This window comes from Panthera pardus, unplaced genomic scaffold, assembly GCF_024362965.1.
Source record: "Panthera pardus isolate Hobbes unplaced genomic scaffold, ASM2436296v1 HiC_scaffold_13, whole genome shotgun sequence".
Taxonomy (NCBI): Eukaryota; Metazoa; Chordata; class Mammalia; order Carnivora; family Felidae; genus Panthera; species Panthera pardus.
In genome coordinates this window covers 54,530,063-54,546,687 of record NW_026526688.1, presented here as the reverse complement: position 1 = coordinate 54,546,687, position 16,625 = coordinate 54,530,063, and positions in this window count along the sequence as shown.

The window sequence follows — 16,625 nt, the reverse complement described above, 5'->3', positions numbered from 1 at the left end:
TTCATAAATAAAATACCCTTCTATTCCATTTGAAACTATTAGAAAATACTGCTTGCTTTGCTACTATTTTCAGAATACAGTCATCAAAGTTCTCTACTGACTTAAACATTTCTATTAACTGGGACCAACTAGGAAGCCTCTTCAGTGAGGTCAGAGGCAAAAATCAGAGGTATTTCTTCCCTCCATTTTCAGAATGTTATAGGGTAGGGCAAAATTTTCATTTTTCTTCAAACAGTTCATTTCTTTCTCTCCTTGCCCAGAGTAAGATCTTTGAGCATTACACTTGAGACATGGTAAAATGTAGCCTGAGAAATATGTTGTTTGATAGTTGATGATGTTTGCTATACAAATAGTTCATCCTGGAAAAATCTCAAAGAACAACCTAAGTTTTTTTCCTAGAAAGGATCTATCAGTTCCCATAAATAGAGCCAAGAATAAAAGTCTCTGATGCCTTGACCTTGGCATGCTACTAAACAGAAGCTAGGAACTTGGAGCAAAGGATGGGGGAAGGGCAGATGGGCAGAAAAGACAGGAGAGATGCCTCCATAGACTTTGACTTGACGCTAGCTCTGTGTGAATTAAAAGGTGACGCAGTGGAGAAATTCTTGGCAGCATTTTCCAGATTTCACACATCTTTATAAAAGGCTAACATTAACGTTATTTTCCAGTGAAATCATCTTTCTGGGACTGGTATATACACATCCTTCCATATATTGGAGAAAGCCATCAGGTGGCCACATTCACAATGTTCTTGGGTTTCTAAATATGAATGAAGAAACAGTAATCACTATGTGCTTATTAAGGCATACCCAAGTTTATATCAAAGGTGGGCTATTGGTACTATCTAACTAATAGCTTTTATCTATGTAAAAGCTTGTACATATGAAAACTACATATGTAGTTTTCACTCATGCATTGCATTGTAAAGACTCCTCTACTGGATTGCCCCTACGTTGAGGGCAACGCTATTTGCTATTTTCTCTTATCTTATCCCTCCCATGGTGGCTCACAAATAGTAATTACACCCTCGAACAAATTCTATGTTTGAGAAAAGCTTGAGTTTATTATGCACGAAACGCTGCTAACACTAAAAGGAGTTAAGGCAGGAGAAAAAGTAGACGTGATTTGAAAAGGGGAAGTAATTATACAAGGAGTAAAGAAGTTTTGTGCCTAGCTTCTGTTTAGTAGCAAGCCAAGATCAGGGCATCGGAGAGTTTTATGCTTGGCTCCGTGTATGGGAATTGATAGATCCTCTCCAGGAAATAGCTTAGGTGGTTCTTTGAGATTTTTCCGGAGTAAACTATTTGTACAGCAAATATGGTTTTAAGTCATTATAATAGTCGCTCTTTACTGAGCTTCGATTAGGTGCAAATGACGAAACCAGATTTTTTTTTTCATGTATCATCTAATTTCATGCTTACAAACACCCTCCACCGTGGGATATCACTAGCCCCATTTTTCAGATGAAAAAATACAAGATCAAAGAGACTGACTTGCTCAAGGTGACACTACAAGTCAGTGGTAGATCAAGTAGTCAAACCTAGATCTGTCAGACCCCATATTCCTGGTTTCAACTTCTATCCCAGAAAGCACTTCTCAAGTTTCACCAGAAGTTCTTGATCTTGTTTGTTGATAGAAAAGCAGTTGTAGTTTTACTCAAGATAACCTTGAGAAATGTTACAAGAGAGCTCAGTATTCTAGATAATGTAAAGAAAGCTATGATAAGGTTCCTACAAGATGTTTTGAAGTCAAGGTTATATTTTGCCGTCTCTTTCACTTAAGGATCGGGATTCTTTCTCTCTGTGGATCCAAATAGTCAATGGCTCACTACTGAGCTCAACCCGGATGTCTCACAAACCTCGAACTCAATTGGTCCAAAACAAAGCACTGATTTTCTCCATCCCAGTCAAATGTCTTCTTCCTCCCCTCCTTGGTCTCCACTGTGGTTGAAGTAACCAATTGTGCAATCTTCCATGTCAGAAGCTTGAGAAACATTTTCAACTTCTCTTCATTGTGTTGAACACCTCACAAATCTGATTTTTTTTTTTTTTCCTTTTCTTTCTCTGGCCCCTCCTCAGCTCCATTTTCTGCTTCTCCTGTAATTATCTTTTCCATGTTAGGCTCCTTGGTTTTCAGGTCCTCTGCTCTCCTACCCATCCTTTATGTACTCTTCTCATGCCATTCCATTGATGCTAAATGCCTTACATACTATCTTAAGATGCTAATAAATTCTAAATCTATGTCCCCTGCCCAGAACACAGACACATTCCATCTGTCATTGTCCCTGATAGACAGCAGACCTGTAACAAACTCTAAAACAGAGTTTTATCTTCCACTGCAGTTTTTAAATGTTTACATGGCACTGCCATTCACAAAGTTGATCCAGCCAGGGATGTGGCTGGATATCATTTTTAACTCTTCTTTTGGCTCCTCCCATCCCACCTAAACATCAGACCACTCACGAGACCTGTTTGCTCCATGTCGTAACCACTTCCTAAGTCCTTCCACTTAGTACCGCCCCTACTGCCACCTCCCTAGTTCACCCTACACATCTCCTTTCACTCATGTGGCTGCTCAGCACCGTGGATGCTCTTCTTACAGGTTTTCAGTCATTCTGCCTTTCTCCACACCATCCTCAGAGCATTTCTTCTCAGATAAAACCCAATCTTTATTAACTTACAGCATTTCCATGTTTTCCATCTCACCATTTGCAATGACATGGATGGAGCTAGAGAGCGTAATGCTAAGCGAAGTCAGTCAGTCAAAGAAAGACAAATGCCATATGATTTCATTCATATGTGGAATTTGAGCAACAAAACAAACAAGCAAAGGGAAAAATAAGAGAGAAAGAGACAGAGAGAGAAATCGACAGACAGACTCTTAACCATAGAGAACAAAATGGTGGTTACCAGTGGGGAGGTGGGTGGAGGGATGGGTTAAATAGGTGATGGAGATTAAGGAGGGCACTTGTTATGATGAGCACAGGATGTTATATGGAAGTGTTGAATCACTATATTGTAAACTTGAAACAAATATAACACTGTATCTTAATTAATTTGAATTTAATTAAAAACTTGAAAAAATTTTCCCATGTTTTTTTCTTTGTTCTCAGGATGAAGACCAAACTTACTGTAATGTGGCTTTAAGACCCTTTGTGATTTTGACTTTTTTTTATATCTCTCCAGCCTAGTTTCTAGAGACTGCATCCTTGAACTCTAAACCTCAGCTGTCTAGTTTTTGGAAGATCCCATGCTCCCTCTCACCTCTGGGCTTATTTATATATTCTACCAGGGACAACATTTCCTTGCCAGAACACTTTTTACTTTGGGAACTTCACCTCATCTTTAAACTTAACTACTACTGCCTCTAAGAAGCCTTTTGAGAATCCCCTCCACTAAGTCCAGGATAATTGTTATTTTCATGCATTCCCCTGTACCGAGTACTTCCCACAAAACAACTGATTTTCTCCTACTCTGTTGTATTCTTCAAAAATGTATGCTCAGCATCTAACAAAGTGTGAGAAGTATAAAAGATTTTCGGTAAATCTGTGCTGGAAAACTGAGTAAGAACGAAAAAATGAGTGAAAACCAACACTAGATTATGTTCAGAGCCACTTCACTGGGTTCAGGGCTGGAGGTTACAGAGAGTGTGCTAAGGAAGAGAAAGGGTAGGTGACTCATTCTACGATCCCATCCTGTGGATTCATGGCACACTTGAGGTTAATTTGGGATCTGGAATATGGTTGTGATTTTAAACTGATCACCAGGAGTTGTTACACGGGACTCATGCCTCACAGAAAGTGCTGACTTTACACCTGAACTCGCCATTAAGGAAGGAGTGTTTTTGGAAGAGTCACTGTAAAGGGTCTTTGGGGGCTCCAGTGGGAACAGAAGGAGCAGAGGAGTCTGGAACAGCCAGCTTGTACCCACAATCTCCATAGTTCCACACCCAGAGAAATCTCCACCTGCTGGTAGCCCTCCCTCCATTCTCTGCAGCCCATATGCTCTGTTAGACAGACTCTGCTGCCTCTGATCTCTGAGAAGCCTCAAGTCTCCCACTCTGGAGATCCCAATTGTCGAAGTGTTCCTGGGCTGCTTTGTACAGAGAGAGAGATTGCAGTGCCCAGGGTCACTGGCCTGTCCCATCAAAATCTCTGCCTATGAGGCAAAAAGAATTGAAAGAGCTTTATTCCAAAGGACCCCACCCTAATAGTGCCTGGGATCCTTTCATTGAACATCACATTAAGAAGATTAAGGTCGAATCTTCAGCTCCTAAAGATTAGTTAGTTCATACAGGGAGCAACAGATTTCCAGCAATGTTGTCAGTTGGGAACCCCACCCAGCTTTTGTTCATACTTTAAGCACAGCTCAGTCTCAGTGTCTTCCACTGCCATCAACGATCTGAGGTAAGACTGAACCCTTGGCAAGTAAAAAAAAAAGTTTGGAAACTAGGATGGGATTTGACTGGGTGTCTGAACTTCCTGTTACTACGAGGAAGTAAAGACCTCATGCATTTGCATGATTGAAGATGGATTGGAATCAGTGAATTATACCTTTCAGCCTATATGCCAGGCATTTAAGCTTAATTTTGCCTCATGTTGTTCTACTCCTCTATTTATCAAACAACGATTATCTAAAATGGATATCCAGACTATCAGGTTTGGCAAAAAGAAGGAGCCATGAAAGATTCTAACATTAACGTAGACACGAAAATTGACCATTGGGGAAAATGAACTGAACATCAAATACTGTAGGGAATTCATTTAACAAAGCTTAGAATTGCCAAATGTAGCAATATCCAAGAGTATTCTAAGTTGGTTATTTTATAGGCTCAAATTATTTAATTTTAGGTCACGATTTTAACAAAGTTTTAATGCTCAAATGAGGATTACACAATATTGTGGATCTTGCCTTTCACAAGTTATTGTTTCCTCTCTAAGAGTTTTATGATAATTGTATGCAAGACTATGTATTTTATATTCACAAAATCTATCTGGATTAAAGGGAAATAATTGTGCAATAAGCATGAATTAAGAAATATGTTTCCATTGGCCAATGTTGGGACAATTGAAGCAAACAAAAAAAGTAAATGAAATCAATTTATAACATGCTGAATAGATATTTTAAGAAATGAGTTTGTTGTGATACCACAACAGGAAAAAAAAAGAGTAAAAGCTAAACAAATCAAAACAAGTTGTGAGTACCTTTGGAAGTAACTAGAGTGCCAGCCCTTCACCATTAAAAGAAAATGAGTATTTAAGATGACATTCTTGGACGAATTGTATTTTGTCATTTTTTACGGAGGGAACTTTGATTATGGATAGCATATGAGGTTGATAAATGGGTTACTGCTAATTTTATTTGGCGTGATTGTGCTTATGTGCATATATGTTTTAGTATGTAGGGGTAAAATGAGATAATGCTTCAGATTGAAAAAAAAAACACTTCAGTAAAAAAAAAAATAAACAAATGCAGCAAAATGTTCATAATTGTTGCATCTAGGAAATGTATTCTGTGTGACTTATTATACTATTCTAATTTTGTTTTCATTTGAAATATTTCAAAATAAAAACCTTATAAAAGAAATATTTGCTTTCTGAAGTGTTGGCTAATATCGCAGCATAATGGGTCTAAAATGTACCCTGTACCTCTCAAATCTGCCTCTGCTCTCCATGTTCATAATGGATTTTCATTATCGCTTGCCTCAGTGAATGAATTACCTTTTTTTTTTTTAATTTTTTTTTAATGTTTATTTTTGAGACAGAGAGAGACAGAGCATGAATGGGGGAGGGGCAGAGAGAGAGGGAGACACAGAATCGGAAGCAGGCTCCAGGCTCTGAGCCATCAGCCCAGAGCCCGACGCGGGGCTCGAACTCACGGACCGTGAGATCATGACCTGAGCCGAAGTCGGACGCTCAACCGACTGAGCCACCCAGGCGCCCCACCTTTTTTTTTTTTTTTTTTAAGAGAGAGAGAGAGAGCACAAGTGAGCAGGGGAGGGTCAAGAAGAAAGAGAGAATCTTAAGCAGGCTCCACGCCCAGCACGGAGCCCAATGAGGAGCTCAATCTCACTACCATGAGATCATGACCTGAGCTGAAATGAAGAGCCGGATGCTTAACCAACTGAGCCACCCAGGCCCCCCATGAATTACCTTTCTGATTGCCCTTCCTAACTCAAATCTCATAGTCCATGTGGTGTGCCATGGTCCCCAGGCAGGCACCGACCAAAGGTTCTGAAGCAGCAATCAGAAAACATTCATGCCAGATAGCTCACACAATTACAGGGAGTAAAGGCCAACCCAGTGAGAAAATATGCAGAAAACATGAGATCTAATGGTGCTGCAGTGTAGGGCTTCTTGGGTTCACGAGATGGCAAGTCCAGGTGAGTATGGGCCATTCCCAGCTAGCATGACCTCTTTTCTGATGTATACTCTTCCCATTGATCAAATATTAGGTGCACTTAAGAGTTTATGATCTACCACTGGTTTTCATTGTTTTGGTCTATTTGGGCTAATAGAATAGAATACCGCAGACGGGGAAGGTTGTAAACAACAGAAATTTACTTCCTACAGTTCTGGAGGGTAGGAAGTCCAAGATCAAAGTCTAGAAACTTCAGAGCTCGGTGGGGCTTGCTTCTTACTTCATAGATGATCATCTTTTCACCGTGTCCTCACATGATAGAATGGACTTAGGGAGCTCCCCAGAGTCTCTTCCATAAGGGCACCAATCCCGTTCGTGAGGGCTTCACCCTCTTGACCTCATCACCTCTCCAAGGCTCCACCCTCAAATACCATCACACTGGGGATTAGGTTTCAACATATTAATGAGTCTTTAAGGAGACACAAACATTCAGTATATAGCCCCCATCCATGTTGAGGGATAGGGGAGAGATCTCCATTCTGTGCCCAGCTGATAGAAGTAGAGAGGAGAGCATATCTGTGTAGATGGACGAGCAGAAGCCGCCATCTGATGGGCCAACAGTGCCCCCATCCACCACCTCAAATGGCCTTTGGAATGAATTGTGCTGCTTTCATGCGATTCTCAGCTTAGGAAGATTTTCTCAGTTGGCAAGCTTAATTTTCTAATTTTTCTTCAAATCAAACAGATCTTCAAAATAATATTAATTTTGAGGTGGCTCTGGAAGGGTGAGGAGGACGGTGTTTAGGGGTTTGTGTAGCATGGGAAAGTGCCTTCCTCCAAGTAGGGAGAATAAAGGGCCCAGAAGTGGAAGAGCATGGGGTTCCAAAAGTACCGCAGATAACTCTGTGGGTCTGACATGGGGTATACCGATTATTTAACATGAGCGATTATGCGCATTAAGTTCCCATCCAGAAATACAAAGACGAACCAATTAGGGGCGCCTGGATGGCTCAGTCAGTTGGGCCTCTGACTTCGGCTCAGGTCAAGATCTCGCAGGTTCGTGAGTTCGAGACCCGCCTCAGGCTCTGTGCGAACAGCTCAGAGCCTGGAGCCTGCTTCCGATTCTGTGTCTGCCTCTCTCTCTGCCCCTCTCCTACTCATGCTCTGTCTCTCAAAAAATGAATAAATGTTAAAAAAATTTAAAAGAGAGAGATGAACCAACTAAATCCTTCACACATTAATTGACACATTGGAGACAGGTGTATATTGAATGTATACTATGTGCCAGGCATGGTCCCAATTCTTTTACTGCTGGGAAACTCCGGTGCCTTGTTCATTAGGCTGCTGCTTGGGGGCAAGAGGGTCCAAGCTAAGTGTTTTGACCTCCTGTCAGTATTGACAAGAGTTACTTTTACATCTCTTGCCATGCTTTTTTTTTTTTTTTTTTTGAGTACCTAGAAAACTGAATATATGAACTCCTCCAAAAATGATTGTTTGACTTAAAATTTAAACATGGTGTTTTTAAAGGAAAATTACATTGTTAAATCACATGAACTTTGCATGTGTGGCCATTGGTTTTCAAGAACGAGCGGTGTGTATAGCAAATGAGAACAGAAATTAGCTCACAATATATCTCCCAAGTCTATTTTGACAAAACGAAATGTATAGACCGTAGTAATTCAACATGAGAAGATTAGGTTGGAATTTAAAGCCTTGTAAGGTGCTAAAGGTAGGTCATTCTATCATTTAAGTTTGCATTTTGAAGCCAGAATAGGTAACCTGTGGCTAATTTCTTGACTATAGAATGCTGCCCATTTCAACTGACCCCAGACTTTATTTGTAGTGCATTTGATATCAGAATCATAGTCATTCAAATTTTTTCTATTATTCCTCAAATCACGAAGACTCCTACTTCAGGACACAGGGTCAGGAACCAGATGACTGAAGAAGTACTGTAGTGAACGGGAACATTCTGCTTGATTTTAATGTCACTAGATTTGAAGTGTTTCTCTTAAATGAATGTAGGACAGTAATCACTATAAATTTCAAAGGGTAAATTTTTCGATGGGCTATTAGTAAATGTGCTATTATAGTGAAATTCCAAAGAACTGATGGGTAGGATGTGAGTTGTTAGTGTAAAAGCAGATCCCTGTGGCCCCAGGTACTGGAATAATGCCTTTGGTTGGTATAATACAAAGACCAAAGAAATGATCCAAAGTGTTTTAAAATACTTCCAAGGACACGACAGCAAGAACGTGTGGGCCATATTTCCATCTCAAAGACTTCTACATCACCAAGGTTTTCACTCTGTGAAATTATTTCACTCTGTTGGAAATTATTTTCCCAACAACCTTAATGCAAGCCAAATTGAAAACGGATTCTCATTTCTAATATTTGCTTTACAGCCATTTTTGCTAAAAACACTTGTATTGTTCGAAGCAAGGACTAGCCCACTTCTTACAATTGTGATTATTTCAATAGAATATTTTCAAGATAGTTCTAAAATAATTAAGTTACTTATTAAAATGTGAAAGGAAGTGGTGCAAATCCTCTAATTATATGATTTCCTGTGGTTGAAATATCTCAATTTTAAAAATTAAGAGTTAGAATGCTGTATTTGTTTGGTAGATATAATGAAAACCCACGACTTGAAGCCAACTGTGGATGTCACCTTACTAACTAAATGGTACCTAAAGATAACTACTTTCGAGAGCTGCAAAAACTTTTTTTATTCTTCAATAGGTTACACGAGGCATCAAATCACTGATCAATTCACTTCGAAAAAGTCAATCCAGTTAAAGAAGATGAACCAAACCCGTTGTTTTACTGTTGGGAAGTACATGCTCAAAAAATGCTTTTTGAGACACAGAGTCACAGCTGTATTTCAACAAAAGAAACATAGGACCCCTAAAGATATGTGTAAATCGTGCCAATTATTTGTTATTTTCCTCTTGTGGATAAAATTCTTACATGTGGATGTAGCATATCATTTATTTATTTACTTACTTACTAAGAGAATTTTCTGACCAGTAATAAAACTAAGAAAACAAACAAAATGATAGAGAATCTTTGAGGAAAATTGCATTTCATAATACTAAATAGTAAAAAAGCAAAAAAGGTCAAAGTTATTTCAGCCACTAAGTCAACATGATGAAGTTTTATTGGGTTACACAACATGCACTCTCTTATATGACAAGTAAAATAACCAGGTTCAATCTAAAAATCAAAGGTACAGAGACACCCTTTTGTACATATACTGAAGACAATTTAAAAAGAACAAGTAGTATAACTTGTGTGAGATTTTGTGGGTCTTTAATGCATAGTAAAGAAGTGTTTCCCACTCACTTGAATTAATAACCCTGAAGATTGCAAATCATCTAAATAATTATTTTCAAAACATTTCATTGAGATGTTCCCCAAGCGTTTCAGCTGTGGGGGAAAAAATCTAATAAGAGGGGAGTTTTAGATATATAATAAAAGATGGATATACCCTTTATTCGTGTTTATTAAAAACCAAATGCTATCAGGAAAATGTAAAAAAAATGTATTTATTTTCAAATCCTACATGTGTGGACTTGTTTTTTAACATTGAAAGATCCCAGTATGACTTTAACTCTAGTATAATACTTTCAGAATTTTTTTTTTTTTTTTGTTATTTAGTTTAAGAAACAGCTCATATCTTTAAAGCTCTGGAATGGTGTAAATCATTACAGAGGTTTCACATTTTCATGGGATCAAGGAAACAACAGTAAGCTCATAAAACAGATACCACTAATTATGCAGAGGAGAAGTCATAAAGTTACTAGGAGAAGCATGTTTTATATTCATGGACACATCATTAAAAGTTTAAGACATGCTATCAAATTCTGCATTTTAATACTATACCCAACAGCATTAAACCCTCCCAACAAGAAAATCAGATTGTTTAATGATCCTTTTTTGTCACACTGGTTTTATATGTCTGCAGTTGAAGCAGATGTGGAGTTTGTATTGCTGAACCTTTTTTTAAAATCACTGAACAATTCAAGAATCACTTTATCCTTCATGCTTAGTAGTTCTTAAAGATCTGAATCATCTTCTGACATAATATTTCTTAAATCAAGTGTATTCGTGGAGGCAATCAGCCTTGATTCCGGATAGTGCGTGTGGACTTTTAAAATAATGACTTGAATTTTCTTCAGAACATACACAACCATAAGGGGGCTTAGTAATGATAAACTAGCTTCCATCTTATACTAATTTCTAAAACTTAAGTTAAAACTGAGAATATCAAATCAGATTTCAGGGGTACATATGAAAACATAAAGTGCTGTTCTGTCACTGGGAGAAAGCACTGAGAAATCCAAGAATCATACAAAATGTTCATATTACAGATGGCAATTTTAATACATGTTCAGAGCTAGAACATCACAAACAGCTCCCAACACCGGCACACACATAATAAGCTACAGCTTTTTATCGCTTGCCCACAGAGAGACTGAAGATGCTCTCCTAGCTTAAATTGTGTACAAGTCTATAGTGTTTCCATTCATATAGAAGTAAATGTTTTCCATTCCACGATTTAAGCACATCTGATGGCTGGAGAATACACACTTTCTTACTTTAATGGGAATCTTACATGTTAATGGTTTCAAGTTGAACCTCAAAGTGAAAGTAAAATGTAGTCGTGGCAATCGAGCGATGAGACCCAAAAGGCTGCAAATGGAAAAAACAAACAAAAAAAGTGGAGCGATTAGTTGTTGGGAATAAGAAATAAACCATGGGAAAAGCAAAGTCGATGAAAATACTAAAAATCTACGAGAGAGATTTACGCACCAGGATCAGAGCCTGAACTCAAGGACCCAATCACTTCAAGGAATTTAGTGAGGGTTTATTACTGGAACGTGGTGAAAACAGCTGTGTGGATGGATGTCCATGGGAAGAAGACAGAGAGCTTGGTGCTGCTACCCCGTGGTCTGGTTTGTCGCCTCGCTTTGCTGTAATTTCACCATCATTCGATAATTTTTTCTTGATTTTTTCATGCATCACAGTGAACGTCAAATGAGAAGAAGGTACGGAAAAAATACTGAAAAACAAAATCCTCTTGCTTTGATTTTTAGATTCACCAGATCAGGACAGACACTGGCTTACACTTTGAAAGCTACAATATGTTCCTCAGAATGCAAGCCGCATGTTGCATTAAAAAACTGATCAATTTTGGGGTGTCTGGGTGCTCAGTCAATTAAACGTCTGACTTCAGCTCAGGTCATAATCTTACCGTTCGGGAGTTCGAGCCCTGGGTCCGGCTTTGTGCTGACAGCTCAGAGCCTGAAGCCTGCTTTGGATTCTGTGTCTCCCTCTCTCTCTGCCCCTCCCCTGCTCACGCTCTCTCTTTCTCTCTCAAAAATAAGTAAACATTAAAAAAATTAAAAAGAAGACAAAACTGATCAACATTGTGAACTACATACAATGTGACATTTCCTCACAATTAATTGTCCTAAACTGAAACATAGAGGAAAAGGCAGATTTATAGATAGATAAAGACAGATAATTGGAGAGATTATTATATGCCAATCTGCCTCTTGATAAAACTGTTATTTGTTTCATATGCACACACACACACACACACACACACACACAAACACCAGCAATTACTAAACATCCTGGGTTATTCTAAGCACTTTACATATATATATATATATATATATATATATATATATATATAAATGTAAGTAATCCTTTTGACAACGTAAGAAGTAAATACTATTCTTCCCCCATTTGATAGTGAGGAGACTGAGGTAAAGTCCGCCCAAGGTCCCAGAGCTTATAAAAGAAGGAACTGGGATTAAAATTTATCAAAATTTATTAAATTTATTAAATTTATTAAAATTTCTCAGATGAAATGTAATCTTGGTCTATTTCACAAAGCAAATAGTATATATAAAACTTAGAGTCTTTTAATTATCTACAGATTATTTTACAATCCATACACTTATTTTATTAACACATACAAACTTGTATGCTTGATACTATCAGAATCTCCACTTGTGAGCAAACGTTCAGTAAAAGACACAAGAACATGACGTCTTGGACACTAAACCTGTTTAACCTGCACCCATGAGAAAGGCAGAGTTGGTTCTTTGAAGTTAGCAGATCAATAGATATTTTTAGTGAAACTACCGACATGCGGACATTCAGGAATCGGCTCTTACAGATTTTGAGCTGGTTTTAATTTAAGCACTGCAAGTAAAAAACAACAAACTTAGAAGAAAATATGGTTACTCATTTGCATCTCCAATCTAATAATGCCTCTAACTGTTCAGATACCAAAGTTAGGTCCAAATGCTTCTCTACCAAATGCAGCTGCTGGGCAAGCGAACACTGATTTGATTTTTCTGCAGGGTCCATGGTCACTCGCTGTTCTCATGATGAATAAATAATGCCACGATGCCGTGGAGTTACGGACCTTGCCCTTCTTGTGAAAAGGGCTGCATCTGCTTATTCTCAGACATTCACGATCCTAAAGGAATAAGACACCAGAGGCCTGTGGATGAGGAGGGCCTTTTCAGCCGTACAAAGCCTTCGCTCCCGAATCCACCTTAACCAGTTTGGAGAAAAGAACTTTTGGCACCAGGGCATCCTTTAGGAAAGACTGATAATGATCACCAAAGACATACTGGGGGCTATTGCCTCACTCACTTCAAAAGATTTCTCTCTTAATCAACATTAAATCATCATTTTCCCAGGGATATAAGGGCAGCTGTACACAATCTATTTGTTTGAAAACAGATTACAGCCAGGTCCCTCTGCCAAAGTATAAACTTCTTAATGTTGCATGCGCTCTACCCTTTTTTAACTTGGAGCTTTTTATTTCTAATTGAGCGTCCCAAAGCAGCATTTCTATCTTAGTTTGTGGATTGCGTCGTCCCATAAAGGCTGAGCTAATAGTTTTGTCAGTTTCCCAGGTAGTCGATACAACCAGACAAAATAGAATAAAAGGAAACTTTTTGAATATAAATCACGCAAACAGTTTAGGCTGAAATATCTGAAGTCTCAACTTGCTTCCTCATTTTGTGTGCTGTGTACAGATACAGATGGTTGGTGTTAACCATCTGATGTATATAGTTGTGCCTTTCTTTTTTTCTTCTCTAGTATGTAGATCCACGTGCCCCACATCTTTTACCTTTGTTTTGATCCCATGACGTTAGCAACCCTAATCCTCCTGATCCCTTGGTGGTCCTGATAAGTCAAGAATAACTACAAAGACATTTTATTGCCCAATTAAAGAAAAGATTTTTTTTAAGATAATGATCCAGGGCCCTAAATTTCAGCCCCAGTCGACCTCTCCCGTTTTATACAAAAGAACATTAAGCTACAATATCTAAAATCAGTCAATGATCATTACTTCAAAATTATATATATTAAGTAGATACGATATAAATTAAGTAGATGCAATTTCTGCTACATTGAATTAGAGTCAACTAATACAGAGTTCTTACTTAGTTAAATTTGGTTCAAAACAATATCATTAACAATATGAATGATTATACAATTAGAGAATGTTCATGCTATATAATATTTTTATTGATTTTTGAGTAGTTTATGCTTATTGATAATCCATTCTGAGTCATTACCTCCATTGTGCTGATTACTGAATGGAACAACAGAGATTTTTTTACTAAATTACTTTGCTACAGTATTAGATGGGAATCAATGAATATTTCTTTTGCTCGTATGATTCTAACATCTCTTGCTAGCAATGTACTTTTGAATTTCTTACATTTTTGCTAGCAACGTAGAAGGAAAAAGATATGCGAGTTATAATTTTCTTTAACACATATTCCAGAAGTTGTTGTTTTATGACTCCATAGAATCTTCACAAAGCATTAATTTTTCAGTTATAATTTATATTATGCAGGCACTAGTGGAGGTTTTGACTGTAGCATAGAGGCCCATTTAGTTTCTATTGTATTCCACCTGTGAGAGGAGTTTTATCAATGAAAAACTGACAGAAGTGAAGACCCACGAAATAGACATTCAAGACCTCATATGGATGAGCACCTCTTTTTCTTCTGTTCACATTAGACAAAGTGCCAATTGCCAGCAAAGGGAGTGTCACTGAGCCTCCCCCTAAGAGTAATATAGTCTGGAACCCTAACCTACTCTCAGCCACATGTCCTAAGCATGGAGAGATCCAGGAATGGAAACATTTAACTATAGCTATGCTGTCTTCACATCTTCTAAGGCAGGAGGAAACTTGTGCCTCTGTCCATGTTTTGAGTGCTGATACATTTCACAAATGGTTTAGGGCAAGTCCAAAAGGACTTCTGCGTCAAAACCGTCCTGGGACAGTTCAGCAGTGGATGAATAGAGGTCTCTGATATAGTTCAGAAGATCTGGAAGTTACTTCTTTGTCTTCTGCATTGTCTCCCTTCATTCTCCCAAAGCCTGGAGCCCTCCTGACAAAATTTAGTCCTTCCTACTGAATTCTTGGGTCCTCAGGCAGCCAAAAATGGAACAGTTACAAAGCAGTATAACCTGGTGATAGAAAGCATGGGTCCTGGTGCCTCAGGCACTACATGAGTTCAAATCTTGGTTCTGCCACTGTTCTACTATTGAGATGTTACTTAAATTCTCTGATATATAATCGTTCCTGTAAGATTACTTTGCGAATTAAATGAGGAAATATATATAAAGTGCTCAGCATAGTACTTGGTATATAATAAATGCTCAACACATAGTAAATATCATTATCACCGTATCAGAAAAGCATTCAGATTTGTGAGGGTCTAGCATAAAACTACAAAGTAAATGTCACTACTAATTACAGGGTGATATTACCATTCCAACATCACTAATTGGCATGACACCACAAAAGTATCCCAAGCACTATTCTCCTTGCTTTCTTGAACAAAAATGATCGTGACCTCAAAATAACAGATAATTATTAACAGCCATAATTGGTAGAGGGGAGGAATTTACTTTTTCAGTTGATTTATATGATGGTTGTAAGCAGCTGTCTTCAGGATTCCAGGAAGAACACCCAACTCCCAAGTGAAGCACTGGAAATGCTTTGATTGCTTCATTCCACAAACCATCATCAAAGTATTTATTTAGTCTAAACGCCTAACTGGTTCATCATCTCTAGAGGTTTGATAGCTAACAGTTTATCCTTAAGCTCAAGAATTCATATCACGAGTTGAATTTTTTCCATCAGAGTGACATATCTAGGTTTCAACACTGAAGAAACACATCCAAGCATTTTATGACTGAACTTCGTAGAACTTCTCGAATCTTAAGAATTTTACTTTACATGTTATGCGAGGCAAATATTTATTCGTTCATTATCTCTTCTTCAAAGTCTTAAGCAAAACATTTCTCTTAAGTTATTTGTCCTTGCAATAATCTTTTATTGGCATCTTGTAGTTTTCATTTTTGGAAATAAAGTTCTGTCGTCTTATATATTTTCACTGCCAAAGTTGCACAAATTTGAACCCAGTTGTCCTGAAATATTGAAACATCAGAGTCCTGAATATTGAATGCAGGAAATTATGGATCACTGAAATATTAACAAAGGATTGCTTAGAGCCCCTGAAACTCAAAAAACTCCATATGTATGAGGTCAGGAAAATAATTAACAAAGCAAAACGGTATTTTAAAGAACACCAATGAAATTACCAGAATAGGAAAAGTTCTCCAAAATAAGAGGATGTTAGAATTGATTTGAAGAAATCAAACATAAAATAAATCATCTTTCATGTATCTTAAAGGACAGTATCGGTTAAAGGTATTGTTAAAGGGGGCTGCCTGAGTGGCTCAGTCAGTAAAGCGTCCGACTATGGCTCAGGCCATGATCTCACATTTTGTGGGTTCAAGCCCCAAGTGGGGCTCTGGGCTGACAGCTCAGAGCCTGGAGCCTGCTTCAGATTCTGTGTCTCCCTCTCTGTCTGCCCCTCCCCCCTCAAAAATAAACATTAAAAAAATAATAAAAGATGTTGTTAAATGTTCTACTCCATGCAAAAATTAATTATCCAGATGGCCACAAATTGATATTTATTGGAAGGGACGTGGGGGCGAGGGAATGGGCTAAAAGGGTGACAGGAATAAGGGAGGGCACTTGTGATGATCACCAGGTGTCATATTTAAGTGATGAATCACTAAATCCCACACCTGAAACTACTATTTCACTGTATGTTAAGTAGCTTAATTTACATAAAAACTTAGAAAAAAATTCTCCAGTTAGCAAAACATCTATGTGTGTGTGTGTGCAAAACAACATTGAAGTAC